This window comes from Calonectris borealis, chromosome 1 (genome assembly GCF_964195595.1).
Source record: "Calonectris borealis chromosome 1, bCalBor7.hap1.2, whole genome shotgun sequence".
NCBI lineage: Eukaryota > Metazoa > Chordata > Aves > Procellariiformes > Procellariidae > Calonectris > Calonectris borealis.
In genome coordinates this window covers 90,210,766-90,216,765 of record NC_134312.1, presented here as the reverse complement: position 1 = coordinate 90,216,765, position 6,000 = coordinate 90,210,766, and the positions used below count along the sequence as shown (strand labels likewise).

General features: G+C 50.9%; 1 protein-coding gene across 1 annotated transcript in view; it reads left to right on the top strand.

Moving 5' to 3' along the window:
* The window catches only part of VANGL1 (VANGL planar cell polarity protein 1), a 45,525-nt gene continuing 39,525 nt past the window's right edge, over positions 1–6,000 (top strand). Inside the window, exon 1 of the mRNA XM_075166676.1 lies at positions 1–105. The gene's annotated coding sequence lies outside the window, so the exon portion shown is untranslated. The remainder of the gene's footprint in view (positions 106–6,000) is intronic.

Sequence of the window (6,000 nt, the reverse complement as noted above, 5' to 3'; positions counted from 1 at the left end):
GGCACAGGAAGCGGAAAGCAGCGGCGGCAGCAGCGACGGCGGCCGCCGCCGGGGAAAGGCGGCGGGTCGGTGCCGGGAGCGGCATGGGGCGGCCGCGGGAGGGAGGTGAGTCCGTCCGTCGGTGGGTGGGTGGGTGGGTCGGTCGGTCGGTCGGTCGGTCGGTCGGTCTGTTTGCCTGCCTGCCTGCCTGCGTGCGTGCGAGGGGTCGGGTGCGGTGCGGGGGGCGGCGGCGCTGCCCTCCACCACGCCCTCCCACCGTCGGGACCCCGCCGCCGCTCTGCCCCGGGATGCCCGGGCCGGGGCGGCGGGAGCAGCGGTGGGGCAGCCTGCTCGGCTCCCGCGCCTGGCGGCAGGGGTCGGTTCCCCCCTGGCCGGCGGGGCTGAGAGCCTGGCTGGGCTACGGTGGTGCCGGCTGCGGGGGGACCCCGCTGTGTCCCCGCTCCCTCTGCCCGGCGCTTTCCGGGGCGGCTGGGGGCCGATTCCCGTGGCTGGGAGGGAGGGGAAGGCGGGCGGGGGCGGCCGCCGGGCCTCTCTCCTACCGGCCGGGGCTCTCCCGGACAGGCTCCGCGCTGCCCTCGCCCGCGGTGAGGCTGCTGGGGCGGCGAGTCCGCCGAGAGAGAGATCTCCGCTCCGATGAGAGATCTCAACTTCCCGGGATAAAACCCTTAAATGCCGGCGAGGGCCGTAGGTGTAGCCCCTCACGGTGGGCAGCAGTTTCTCTGCCAAGGCTTGCCCTTGAAGGAAACACCGCGCTGTTTACGCGCCAGCACGAGTGAATTCACGCCGGTGTGACGGCTCTGGAGATGCCTCGCATGCCCAGGCCGTATAAAACAAGCTGCTTTATGTCTCGGCTCGTCCCACTGAGCGGCAAGGGGGTCACTGCCAGGGGGAGGGAGGACACAATCGCGCTTCTCTGCTCAGAAGCTGGTTTGGTCGCTGAAGCGATGCCCAAAGTCATGGGCTTGCAGGACTGAACGGTTGTTTCCGTTCAGCGAGTTACGGCCGGAGGTAAATCTGCTCCAACGACAGCCGACGAGAGGAGAGTCTCCTGTGCCTTGGCAGCGCTGGCCTGGGGTGCATACCTGAGCGCTTCTGAGTGCGCCCAACAGAGGGCAAAGCTATTGCGTTAGCTGTTGGGTTTCAGTAATGGCACGCTTTGGAGAGCCGCTGTGAAACAACGCTGTTTTCTTATTTAGAAGACTGTCAAGGTTGTAAACTAACTCTCTTATGCCAAGGGCCAAACTCTTTGACTGCAGGGTCTATAAAAGCATAAATGGCTTGATGGTAGGGTTTTTGGTCTGGGGAGGCAGACTTAGCAATTCTATCGCTGTTTGAAGCAGTGGGGGTTTTGGCCCTGGGTTTGTCAATAATGACTTGCCCACAAGATCTTTGCAGCTATAAAGAGTTAAGAAATTAAGTCTCACTGGCTGGATGAGCAAATTAGGATGTCGCAGAGTATATTCTGTGATACCATTGCCTGTGAGCCCATCACTGGGGTATCCCGACTTTGAGGAGAAGAGTTGTGGAGAAGAGAGCTTCAGCAATGCTTCACAATCTTTGAAGAGCTTCATTTTGACCATGCTTGGCTCTTTTCCTCCACTGAGGTTTGGCTATACAGCTGGCTGCAACTATGGGACCAATGTTGGCTCTGTGATCATTTCACTTGTTAATTTTGAAAAATAAATGGTGAATAGAGTCTTACAGAAAGCCTCCCTTAAGAATGCTCCCTATGAGCTGAAATTATGGAAGGATTCCAGCCTATGTCGGAACCACCCAGGCAAGTGTCTAACTGCCCACGGTCACTGGCCAGCAGCTCCCTGTGGCTGCCTTTTGGTTTTGGTTAGTAGTGGCAGTGTTCTTGGTGGCCCTTATGGCTATGTGCACCTCGGGAGGGCTTACTGTCACTGGGAGACCGGGATACTGTACTAGGACAATGCTACCAAGATGACTGCAGTTCTCCTAGCAAAACTGTGTGTCGTACTGTTGTGGTACCCTGCCTTCCTTCCACCCCCACCTCTGACAACCAAAGCGAAGAATGGTATCAGAAATGCGGCTTCGCTGCTATAGGGCGTGTTGTGCTCTGTAGGGACCTGAGAGGCAGACCCGAGTGGAGAGCTGTGATGTCCAGTTCTGCTGGTGGGAAGTAGTAACGGTAAAAGGCGCAAGCAGTGTCATGCTCCTTCGTGTCTGGTCACTGGGGAATTTGGCGGAAGGAGACAATGAACACTTGTGAAAACTATCTTGTGACTTCTTTTAATTTCTCATTAGCCTTTACTTCAGAATTATCTGGTTTGAGTCAAATTAAAAAACAGTGGTTACTTCCTCAGGAGTCAACACCCTTGCCCTTTCTCCTTGCAAGGTCAGAATGGCATTGGCTTTGTACAGGGTTGAGCAGGAGGAGGGAGATGGGGAGAGACTCCATACTGTGGAGTCCCACTGTGTTGCGCACTGGGGATTTGATCAGGGTCTGTAGACTTCTTTTTCTTTTTAAAGTCAAATAGAAAATACAGGAAGACATGCAGTATCCTAAAGGAGGGGATGCACTTTCAGTAGAGAAACCTTTTGTAGTTTATAGCCTTTAATGCTATCTCAGTATCTAAGCGCTATGGCTAAAAGTAAACTTTGAAAATAAGGTATAGGTACTGTCTGCTTGGATAGGCAGTCTGAAGAGCCTTGCAAGAGTCTTTCCTATGTTTGTTTCAGTAAGGCTGTAGGGCTTTAAATGTCAGTATGGAAAACTGTGTTCCTATGCACAATCCCAGGTGCTCTAGTATCATGAGGGTGAGGCCACAATACTTTCTACCATGTTGCATGACTCCGGGGTTAAGAGGAGCACTTGAAGGTCTAGCAACATGGGAGACGTATGAGCGAGGAAGCGCAAGCTTTCACCAGTCTGGCAGGTTGGCAGCTAAGGTATAATTTGCATGACAGACTGAATGCTGGTTGTGCTTTGCCAACTTGGACAGTGCAGATGTGGTTCTTGGAGTGGGCAAAGGACATCTTCTAGGGAGGTACTTCACCGGTGGGTCCCACGCAGAGAACTTCCCAACTTCCAGCTGTGTAGCAGGGAGGCAAGAGGCTGGGGCTTACCACTTGGAAACACCGCTTGCTTGGGTGGTGGTTTTGGCCGGGCATTTCTGTTGTCAATTGAAACAGCTTCGCTGTGTTTTCAGACCCGTGTTGTTGCATGTTCTGATTAAACGTGCAGGTGGATTGCTTCAATAAACCAAGTGACTTTTCTTTTTGAAATATCCATGTCACGGACTAATGGTGTTCAGCCTAGGGGCTGGAAATTCCCGGGGGTCTATGAAATCTTTCCAAGAAGCCTCTGAGAAGCAACAGAAAAGAGAACCTATTGCTAGAGGGCTTGAATTTGCTGACTACTGAACATATTTTTAGGATGAGGGGCTTGCAAATCAAGAGCCACCGCTGTAGAGTAAAAGCCCTGGTTTATATATATATTCGAGGCCAAAATTAACTTTATTTAATGACATGCAAAAATCAATAGAAAGCTTTTGGAAAAACCTTGTTTCCCAAAGCTCTTTGGCCATTAAAACTGAAAGCCTTGGCTTTGCGAGTAGATCAGCATGGGTGAACTTCTGTGCTTGCAGATCAAATTGCTGGATTGGGGCCTCCTCAGGAAATTCAAAAGCAAAAGGTTCCTGTGGCATTGCTCATAGGTCTTACTATATACGCAGTTGAACATAGCAAGTTACGTAACTTCTCGTTTTTCTGAAGTGAATAATAGCAATACGCTGCAGCCATACCGTGCAGCTGAGTTAATGCCAGAGTTGGAAGGCTTCCTCACTGCCTAGCCATCTTTTAATTATTTTTACTCTTGAACCCTAACGCTATCCCATAGCTGAGCTCTTGGGGTTCTGCATGTTTAATTTGTAAAGCTCTTTGTTTCACTAAATGAAGAAAAAAGATTTCTCAGCGCGATAGCTCGTGGGCATCCGTTACCCTATAGGCAGCTGGTGCTGTTTAACAAGTGAGGCCGACAGCGTACGGAGCTGAATGTGCACACATCCTCACGGACGCTTGTGGCTGCTTGTGCTCCAGATGGCACTTCCAAATATATGTAACTTCATGAACCGACTGGTAAATCAACTCTAATTGATGGCAAGCTTTAAACGGGGTAAGATTGAAACTATACAGACAAGGATTTCAAAGCTGAGCAGCTTTGGAGTTATTTGCCTTGACTTCACAGGGGAAAATCCATCGGGAAAGCATGGGATGTAAAAGAGCGCTCTTGTTTGTGTTTGCCCTCTTTGATTTAAAGATGTAACTTGCTCTTTTAAATTTCCCTTGGGCTGGGAGCCAAATTGTGCTCCCTTGAAGACGATCACAAAGCGAACTTCATTGGAAATGGGATTGGGCTCCCAGCATGGAAAATAGCGATTCAAAAGAACTCTTTTGGAGATTTATGAGTGTATGAAAAGAGGGCGTTACAATGAGTTGTGTGGCTGCATAGAAACTGTAATCACAGTGATCTCTGCAATATTCAAGGGTAACTACATTTCTCCACTGTCACGCAGGATGCAGCCATCCTTCTTGCTGGAATAGGGTACCAAAATTTCCTTTGGGGTGTCCTTAGCATTGTTTTCCATCTAGCACTTGGCATCCTTCTGTCATCGGTGAGTAAGGGAAAGGCAAAGTGAGAGTGCCGGCCCTACTGGGAGCAAAGTGCTGGGCGTGCAGTTACACAGTGGTCGTGGTTGGAGCGGAGGAAGCATTCCCGTCTCCCCTCTAGCAGTTCGCTTGCGCTGCTATTCACCCTGGTGTTGGTTTTGCTGTTTGGGGCTGTGCTGTGAACTAGGTCACGGAAAGGATCCAAGACAAAAGCGTGGCGAGGGGGAGAAAAGGGATATTTGTTGTTGTTGTTGTTGTTGTTTTGCTTTCCAGCAGTGCTCTTTGCTTGCTGAGAATTGTGTTGACACAACTGAGGGTGGTGAACCGTGGTGTGGAGGTGGAAGCTACTTACACTGGCTTTCTTGTCAATGCCGAAATACAGTGCAACTGTACCCTCGGGCTGAAGGAGCTTTCTTTCACACAGGGCCAGAAGCTCTGCAAACAGACTGTGCCTTCAGTGGCGTCCTGCAAGAGGTAATGATCTTTTTTGAAGCCATTTCAATTGGCTAAATTGGGTTCTCAACTCACACTTGTTTGTGGAGGAATGAGGCCCCAAATGATGGGGCTGCTGCTTTACGCGGCAGAGGGGTAGAGTAAGAATCATCATTAATAGTGATTTAGTGGTGGAAGTGTTTAAAGGCTGGGCTTAATTTGGATATGGTTGTGCTATGTAGGATACACATACAGCTTGTCTTCTCTAGCTTTGCTCAGGCTTTAGTGGTGAACCCTGTTGGGGTGGTGGCTAAGCCAGGGTTGACTTCTGTTTATGCCATTGAAAAAGCTCCAACCTGGAGACATAGTTTAGCATGTTATTTGTCTTTTGGTCCCCTCCCTAGCTCTTCCGCAGCAGTTCCAGAAGCTTTTCTGGGGTAAAGCTGGTCCCCTTCCTGCTGTAAAATAGACCGGGGGTAGGTAACTTGCTTGGCTTGGCTTGGCTATGAGGAGCGTGTGTTTGGACTGTGCTCCTCCCTCCTTGGTTTCTTCATATCATCCTGCTCGGGCTGGGAGGGGTGTCTAGCTAGCAGCCCAGGCTATCCTTTGTTGGCCAGATCTAGGAAGCCTTGTTGAAGATCAGCCATAGTTGGGCACCAGACAAAGCCAGTGGTCTTCTGCTTTTTCCAGCTGAGGTTGGGCAGATATATTTTATTCCTGGCAGCGCTGTAACTGCCTTGACAAGGAAGATCTATTTAGCCACCAGTGTGTCCTGCAGCTGGGGCCAGGAGGTGGTGCAGAGTCCCAGGTTCATTGTATTGCTTTTGACAACAATCCAGGAGGCTTAACGTTTTGGGGGGCCGCCTTGTTGACTTTTCACAGAGCTGTGTCAAAACCGTTGCTCTTGTTTACACAGAAAACGAAAGTTGGCATGAT